This window comes from Triticum dicoccoides, chromosome 4B (assembly GCF_002162155.2).
Source record: "Triticum dicoccoides isolate Atlit2015 ecotype Zavitan chromosome 4B, WEW_v2.0, whole genome shotgun sequence".
NCBI lineage: Eukaryota > Viridiplantae > Streptophyta > Magnoliopsida > Poales > Poaceae > Triticum > Triticum dicoccoides.
The window spans coordinates 665,320,660-665,330,640 of record NC_041387.1 but is presented as its reverse complement, the minus strand read 5'-3'; positions in this window follow the sequence as shown (position 1 = coordinate 665,330,640).

Genomic DNA, 9,981 nt, shown 5'->3' with positions numbered 1-9,981 from the left:
CGACTATCGCTACTGCTTAGTGATAAAGTAAAGCAATTACAGGGCGTTTGCATTTCATATAATAAAGAGACAACCATATGGCTCCTGCCAGTTGCCGATAACTTCGTTACAAAACATGATCATCTCATACAATAAAATATAGCATCACGTCTTGACCATATCACATCACAACATGCCCTGCAAAAACAAGTTAGACGTCCTCTACTTTGTTGTTGCAAGTTTTACGTGGCTGCTACGTGCTTAGCAAGAACCGTTCTTACCTACGCATCAAAAACCACAACGATAGTTTGTCAAGTTGGTGCTGTTTTAACCTTCACAAGGACCGGGCGTAGCCACACTCGATTCAGCTAACGTGAGAGAGACAGACACCCGCCGGTCACCTTTAAGCAACGAGTGCTCGTAGCGGTGAAACCAGTCTCGCGTAAGCGTACGCGTAATGTCGGTCCGGGACGCTTCATCTCACAATACCGCCGAACCAAAGTATGACATGCTGGTAAGCAGTATGACTTATATCACCCACAACTCACTTGTGTTCTACTCGTGCATATGACATCTACACATAAAACCTGGCTCGGATGCCACTGTTGGGGAACGTAGTAATTTCAAAATTTTCCTACGCACACGCAAGATCATGGTGATGACATAGCAACGAGAGGGGAGAGTGTTGTCCACGTACCCTCGTAGACCGTAAGCGGAAGCGTTATAACAACGCGGTTGATGTAGTCGTACATCTTCACGATCCGACCGATCCAATTACCGAACGTACGGCACCTCCGAGTTCAGCACACGTTCAGCTCGATGATGATCCCCGGACTCCGATCCAGCAGGGTGTCGGGGATGAGTTTCGTCAGCACGACGGTGTGATGACGATGATGATGTTCTACCGGCGCAGGGCTTCGCCTAAACTCCGCGACGATATGACCGAGGTGGAATATGGTGGAGGGGGGCACCGCACACGGCTAAGGAACGATCTGTAGATCAACTTGTGTGTCTATGGGGTGCCCCCTGCCCCCGTATATAAAGGAGGGAGGGGGAGGCCGGCCGGCCCCTTTGGGCGCACCAAGGGAGGAGGAATCCTCCTCCTAGTAGGAGTAGGACTCCTCCTTTCCTACTCCTACTAGGAGGGGGAAGGAAGGGGGAAGGAAAGAGGGGGGGCGCCGCCCCCCCCCCCCCCCCTAGTCCAATTCGGACCAGAGGGTGGAGGGGGCGCGCGGCCCATGCTGGCCGCCCCACTCTCCTTTCCCCTAAGGCCCATAAGGCCCAATACTCTCCCGGGGGTTCCGGTAACCCCCCCGGCACTCCGGTTTTCTTCGAAATCACCCGGAACACTTCCGGTGTCCGAATATAGTCGTCCAATATATCAATATTTATGTCTCGACCATTTCGAGACTCCTCGTCATGTCCGTGATCATATCCGGGACTCCGAACAAACTTCGGTACATCAAAACTTATAAACTGATAATAAAACTGTCATCATAACGTTAAGCGTGCGGACCCTACGGGTTCGAGAACTATGTAGACATGACCTAGAACCATTCTCGGTCAATAACCAATAGCGGGACCTGGATGCCCATATTGGTTCCTACATATTCTACGAAGATCTTTATCGGTCAAACCGCATAACAACATACGTTGTTCCCTTTGTCATCGGTATGTTACTTGCCCGAGATTTGATCGTCGGTATCCAATACCTAGTTCAATCTCGTTACCGGCAAGTCTCTTTACTCGTTCTGTAACACATCATCTTATAACTAACTCATTAGTTACAATGCTTGCAAGGCTTAGGTGATGAGTATTACCGAGAGGGCCCAGAGATACCTCTCCGCCAATCGGAGTGACAAAACCTAATCTCGAATTATGCCAACTCAACATGTACCTTCGGAAACACCTGTAGAGCACCTTTATAATCACCCAGTTACGTTGTAACGTTTGGTAGCACACAAAGTGTTCTTCTGGTAAACGGGAGTTGCACAATCTCATAGTTGCAGGAACTTTGTATAAGTCATGAAGAAAGCAATAGCAATATACTAAACGATCAAGTGCTAGGCTAACGGAATGGGTCATGTCAATCACATCATTCTCCTAATGATGTGATCCCATTAATCAAATGACAACACATGTCTATGGTTAGGAAATATAACCATCTTTGATTAATGAGCTAGTCAAGTAGAGGCATACTAGTGACTATATGTTTGTCTATGTATTCACACATGTATCATGTTTCCAGTTAATACAATTCTAGCATGAATAATAAACATTTATCATGAAATAAGAAAATAAATAATAACTTTATTATTGCCTCTAGGGCATATTTCCTTCATCCAACACCTCTAGGCCATGTAAAACTTAGGCAGAGCCCACACATTTGGACCGGGCGACACTGTTTCCGCGGCAAACCCCCTTTCTCAACCTCCCATCTACCTTTCAGCCGCCCTCCACCCCAATTCCCGCACTTTTTCACCGCAGCGACTGCATGGAACCGCGTGAAACGATGCCGACGACGGTTGTGCTCGAGGATCCGGTAAAGCAAGCCACCCAAAAGATCAACTCGACGACACTACAAGCCCACCACCTCAAGCAGAAGGCAAATGGGGACAGATCCAATCAAAAAGAAGGACGACAGGGGTGGAGTTCATGGCAGCGAAACGTGCAGGGAGCAAGCGTGGTGTAGGGGGCAGACAGGGACTAGGTGAAGGAAATATGCCCTAGAGGCAATAATAAAGTTATTATTTATTTCCTTATAATCATGATAAATGTTTATTATTCATGCTAGAATTGTATTAACCGGAAACATAATACATGTGTGAATACATAGACAAACAAAGTGTCACTGGTATGCCTCTACTTGACTAGCTCGTTAATCAAAGATGGTCATGTTTCCTGACCATGAACAAAGAGTTGTTATTTGATTAACGAGGTCACATCATTAGTTGAATGATCTGATTGACATGACCCATTCCATTAGGTTAGCACCCGATCGTTTAGTATGTTGCTATTGCTTTCTTCATGACTTATACATGTTCCTATGACTATGAGATTATGCAACTCCCGTTTACCGGAGGAACACTTTGGGTGCTACCAAACGTCACAACGTAACTGGGTGATTATAAAGGAGCATTATAGGTGTCTCCAAAGGTAGATGTTGGGTTGGCGTATTTCGAGATTAGGATTTGTCACTCCGATTGTCGGAGAGGTATCTCTGGGCCCTCTCGGTAATGCACATCACATAAGCCTTGCAAGCATTACAACTAATATGTTAGTTGTGAGATGATGTATTACGGAACGAGTAAAGAGACTTGCCGGTAACGAGATTGAGCTAGGTATTGGATACCGACGATCGAATCTCGGGCAAGTAACGTACCGATGACAAAGGGAACAACGTATGTTGTTATGCGGTCTGACCGATAAAGATCTTCGTAGAATATGTAGGAGCCAATATGGGCATCCAAGTCCCGCTATTGGTTATTGACCGGAGACGTGTCTCGGTCATGTCTACATTGTTCTCGAACCCGTAGGGTCCGCACGCTTAAGGTTACGATGACAGTTACATTATGAGTTTATGCATTTTGAAGTACCGAAGGTTGTTCGGAGTCCCGGATGTGATCACGGACATGACGAGGAGTCTCGAAATGGTCGAGACGTAAAGATTGATATATTGAAAGCCTATGTTTGGACAACGGAAGTGTTCCAGGTGAAATCGGGATTTTACCGGGTTACCGGGAGGTTACCGGAACCCCCCGGGAGCCATATGGGCCTTCATGGCCCTTAGTGGAAAGGAGAAAGGGGCAGCCCAAGGGGGCTGCGCACCTCCCCCCTCCCCTAGTCCTATTAGGACTAGGAGAGGTGGCCGGCCACCCCTCTCCCTCTTTCCCCCTTGGGAATCCTAGTGTTTGTGAAAAAGATTTGACTTGGTGTTGAGCCTTCCACGGAATAATAACCAACCGAAGAGTTTCAGTTTCGGGTCAGCTTTAGAGCATCATACCAAAGCAGCATGATTATCCTCCAAGCCCTCGCTAGAGAAGATTCCGTATACAGCTTTGAAAGAAAAATTACCTCCATACCAAAGCAGCATGATTATCCTCCAGGCCATCGCTAGAGAGGATTTTGTATACATCTTTGGAAGAAAAATTACCTCCATATAGTAGGTGCCTTTCGTCAGCGCCAAGGGAAAGGCTGAAATCCTGCAAGAACAAAGACAAAGCAACAAAGCAAGCTCCCTCGAGGCTGTCGTAGCTAGCCGGTTCGTTAGGTTCGTGTGTAACCCATACTGCATGACATGGAAAATTAGGATGTGTGTATCTGTAGAGTGTGAGTATAGGCTCGTGAAGGTGGTGGCTAGTGGGTGAGGGGTAAGCCAAGTGTCATGCCAAAAGATAGTTTGTAGGCCACTATTTGTGAAGACAAACGAGATGGGGGAGAGGATTTTTATTTGGGCTTGGATGGCTTTAGTTAGGAAAGAGGAGTTTTTGCAAGAGGCAATATGTGGTAGGCTATGCAAGTGCACTTTGTTTTATCCAAGCTATCTAAGGGAGTTCCGTGGGCGAGGTGTCAGAGAGGAATTTGTAAGCAAACTTCATAATCAAGCAGTCGTTTTATAAAAATCTTTGATGTCCAGACCATCGAATTCTTTTGGTTTGCAAACGTTAGACCAAGTAATAAGACACTGAGAACCTGAACAAAACTCATCAGCAGCCCAAAAAACTCCCTCCTAATAGCATACAATTTTTTTAGTCTTTTGGGGAGCTTAAAGACAAACAAAAAATACGTAGCTAGCGAGTCAAGCACTGACGAGATTAGCACCAGTCATCGAATTCAAAAAAAAATCACAAATTGAAAAATTGTTCATCGGTTTAAAAAAACATTGATTAAAATTGAAAAGGTTAATCGATTTTGAAAAAAGTTCATCGTTTTACAAAAAAAGTTCACCAATTCGAAAAAAATCATCAAAGATGAAAAAAGTTCACGATTTTAAAAGGGAAACAATAAAACAACAAGAACGGAAAATAAAAACGAAAAGGAACTAGAAAAAAGAAAACGAGAAAAGATAAAAAGAAAAGGAAAAAGACAATTTGGGGCACGAGTGAAGAAGACTAATAGATAGAAAGTTTCATGAGGAGGTGCGCTAGTGTATCGTTACGAAACCTTGTATCGAACAAGTAACTCATGCGTTCGATTCTCAGTGCCGCACATTTTTTGTGGAGCCCCTATTTCTCGCCATCCCTACAGGGGGGCGACGCGTCGCTGAAGTAAAACGCTATTTGGGCCAGCCCACTCGCGCTGGATACACCAGCCTCTTTCTTGTTTTTGTTTCTTTCCACTTTTTTGGTTTTGTTTTTTCCTTCCTTTTTACATTTGTTTATAATTTAAAAAATTCTCTCTCTCTCTCTCTATATATATATATATATAGGGAAAATGCATCCTACTACCGAGTGTAGCTACATTTATTTCTCATATACTACTATGTGGTAGTATATATATTATTTTATCATTTTTAGTATGTTCATATACTATATCTAAGATACTCCAAAGCGAGTTATGTGAAAAAATTGCATGTGAGCACATGTTTTTATCATATTTGTGAGAATACGTACATATTTGTACGTAAAAAGAAGTATGCTAAAGTTATACTACATACTACCTAAAAAATAGTATATATAGTACCTAAATATTCTTACATACTACATACTACGCATACATACACTACGGTATGGTAGATACTACCTAAAACGTATAAAATAAAAATGGGTGTAACTACACCCGGTAGTAGGAAAAATTTGTCATATATATATATATATATATAGGCAGCATATCTCGTGAATCCGAGCTTATTGTGTATCCATGTATCCCTGTGATCTCAGCCATTAACACTAAATCATGCGCCTCCCGTGCAGAAACAGGAACATTTACAATTAGCCGCCCGCTTTTGGACCTAACAACCATTTATTTTGCAGCAAACTCCCGAAAGTCCGTCCTTCACGATCCTCAACCGAGGTCCCCATGTCGTTTCGTGCTGCCCCAAATCCTCTGATCCTCTGCAGCCAAATCCCGCACGCCGTCGCTCCAAAATCTAAATCCCAACCCAAAGGCCTCGTACGATAGCAACCTTGGGCTCGACGGCCCCCATGAAGTCCTTTGGCGACCGCAACCAAGAAGCGATGACAACGGCGACCCGCGATAGCAACGGAGATCTGGCGGCCGTCTCAACGACGAAGCCATGGCGAATTGATGGTTCCGCGACAGTGACAACTCGTCTCAAATGCGGCGCCAACACCCCCTGGATAGCCTCCTACAACCACGACAGTCCCGATGTTGTAGCATGACGTCTGTAGGAAGCTGTTTGTTGAATGTAGCAGATGTATTAGTGCGATGCTTAATGGCATGCCATGCTTAATTGCTTTGCTTATATAGCCTGTAGCCTGTAGAGATGTAGGCTGTCGAAGATGTACTAGTGCAGTGCTTGTATCCTATATGGAGTCAGTTTGCTTATATCCTGAAGCTGTAGGCTGTAGTAACAGATTGTACTAGTGCAATTCTTGCTCACATGGTCATATTAGTGAAATTCCTGTCAGTTTGCCTAGCATTTGAAAAAAAAAACCTTCGCTGCTACTGTGAAATAATTCTGTGACTAGTTCGGTTATGCATTGAAAAAATTGGTGACTTTATGTGGTCAAAACATGTAGTGATCAGTAACCTTTTGACTTAAAGGAAGTGGTCTGCAGCAGCATTGTCCGGTTTTGAGATCAATGCCATAAGCAAAAAGTCAGTATGAAAGGTTTCCATGAAGTGACTAGATCCATTATGTGTTGAGACTTTCTGAGTTATCGTGGTTGAAGCAAATACTGTTCAGTAAAGCTTCTGAACTATGAGAAGTGGCTTGCGATGTGTTTGTTCAGTTTTGAGATCGAACATATAAGCGATGTGACACTATGAAAAGTTTATTGAACATTTGCCCTAGGTCTTGGTTGATCAAATAAATTGACAAAACTGCATTGTTTGTCCTTGTAAGATGCTAGTCTGAGGAAAAATATTGGTGCAACAGCAAGCATGGTCGACATTTGAAATCCTGAACTTCAGCTTCATATTTAACCATCTAACAGATATGAAGGGGCAATAAAAATGCATGTACTGCCACTATACAGCCTCTCAAGTTACATAGAAACCAGAAATGTCATCATGCTTCCATACTTGGTAGAAAAACATTAAGTGGATACATATGTTCAATATTCTGTAACAATTTGACAAGCATCAAAACTTGTCAGAAATCAACTAAACTTTAATTGGATATAACACAAATTCTGATCCATTATATGACTTCAGTATATCAAATTGCAAATAATATAACATAGATTAAATCATTATTTTCTTGGACAATTTTTCATATCAGGAAGCACCATTTGGTTGCACATCTTCCGCAATCAAGCTCCTTTTCCCTTGACTAGTTTTGCTTGGACAATTACAACTATCATGAAACACCATTTGCTTGCATGTCTTGCACAAGCGTGCAACCTTTAACTTCGCTTCTTTGTCCTTCCTTTTCCTATCACCCTCCTTGATCTCCTTTCCACTCTTTATTCTTTTGCATCTCTCCACGGTACAAACATCAGTTGGTGGATGTATATCAACTTCTGTAGGAATATTACAACCAATAAAAGCCTCATATTCCTCTTGCCTAGTGTTCTGTGTGGCTGCAGGGACCATTTGGTCTAAAGGCGCCTCAATGCTCAACACACTTGATGTTAAGAAGTCGATGCCTTCATTTGAGTGCTTTGCCTTTTGAATCAACTCTTCCATCTTATCATGTACAGTCGAAATCTTCTTTCTCGTGGCTGCATCTAGTGAATCTGTGGGGCTTTCTTCTAGTAGGTTCCCCTGTTCATCATAAACATTCTCCCTGCAAAGGAAAAAAGATATTGTTAGTCCTATGATTTTGAAATTAGAACAAGAAATTGATTGGCATGCATTTTTTTACCTCTTGCACCGTTTCTGCCATCTTTTCATAATGTAATAGTTGGGAAGCTCATTTTGGTTCTCAATCCTCAACACTTGGATAATATGTCGACATGAAATACCGATTGACTCAAATAACTTGCACAGACAATTTGCTATCATGGTTGTAGTGTCATAGGAGACCTCCCTAACCTTACCAGATCGACCTCTCAGGGTCACCGTTTTTAACCCCACACCTTGTGTAATACCCTGAACACAACAATGATCTCTAGCAGCAATAACTTGTAGCTGAAATTTCTCGAATACCTCATATGTGAATACCTCACTACCTTGTTTCTCCATTGTCCATGGCGTAAATAGTTGTGGGGTGGTATGCATGCTTCTGTTGTCTGCCATTAATTCTTCCTCACGTTGGCATTCTAAAGTTGTGTCGAACCTAAGCCTGAACTCAACAAAAGCAAGCCTACGATGAATGAAATGGTTGAAAAAAGAATTTGCACTTTCTGACCTTGAAGTGGTTCGGAGCAAGCCCGCAAGAGATATATCCATAAAGTAGGCTGGTATCCATGTATCTCTAATGGTAAACCTCTTAGCTAACCACTCATTTTCCTCCAACCCAAAATCTGTAATGATGGAATTCCATTGTGACTCAAACTCACTTGCAGTTTCTGAACCCCAAACACATGAGTTCAACCTCGTCCAAAATTCAGAATCTTCCCTAATCAAAGGTCCAACTTTTTCCGGCACCTTTTCCATTATATGCCACATGCATAACCTATGCATAGTGGCTGGAAGAACTTTGTCAATACCATTCTTGATGCTAGCAGCTTCATCAATTATGATGAGTCTAGGTGCTACCCCTCCCATTGCTTTTAGGAAGGTCTGAAATAACCAAATGTATGACTCATCCTTCTCATTTGATAAGAATCCAACACCAAAAAAGACACTTTGTAAGTGATGATTAACCCCTGTAAATGGTGCAAATATCATGTTGTACTGATTAGTGGTGTATGTAGAATCGAAGGATATCACATCACCAAAGTGACTATAGTTCTTCCTGCTTGTGGCATCCGCCCAGAACACAAGCACCAGGTTCCCCTCATCATTCACCTCAAAATCATAGAAAAATGCTGAATTCACTTCCTGCTTTCTAGCTGATTGGGCCACAAACATTTGAGCATCTGCGTCTCTGATTTTATACCTGAGTCCGCGATAGTAATTTTGCAAGTCCCTCTTTGTGCACCAAGCATTCAGAATTCCACCCTCGCTAACTTGCAGGAGCCTGTATGCCTGGGAGGTTCCAATGCTTGCCTTATGACATGTGTATAAAGTATTCTTTGCCCTCTCACTAACTCTACGATTGGATCTGATCAAATGACGCTTATCAGGTGATACAAGACCATGAACATGATGCTCAATCCATGAGTCTATCTTGTAGGTGATCTCCCCACAAAGTCTAACAAATATATGAGCATCACAACCGCATCGCGTGTCTGTCTGCTTACGTCTTTTCCTCAAGGGGTCATTAATCTCCTTAATATCTTAATATGCACATGAAACGCTTAGTCCGGACCACCTTATTCTCAATCTTTTTCTGTTGTCCATACGAACGCCAAAACCTGATTGATGTGCATATGCCTTGTAGAACTTCTCCACGGCCTCGAGTCCTTCAAATGTCATACCCACTTTAGGCTTCAAATGCTCATCACATTCAGGTGTAAAAGAAGAAGACTGCAATGTCAAGAATAAACGGAAATAAGTAATTTCATGTGTTCAGTATTTTTTTGGCAAATGCATGCATAGTTTCAGTTAGTGCAAACTGACTTACAAAGAGAGGTATGGTTGTGTTCTTTTTGGGCGTACTAAATCCCCCCGGGCTCATATGCATTTGAATGCTATTGATTGGATCCATACTTCTGCACATGTAGCTACATAATTAGCCTTGCAAAATACACTATGTATACACAAGGACTGAATTTGTCGGTTGTTTTACCTCAAAGTTTTGATGCCCACGTGTCTCTGATTGCAAGGGGT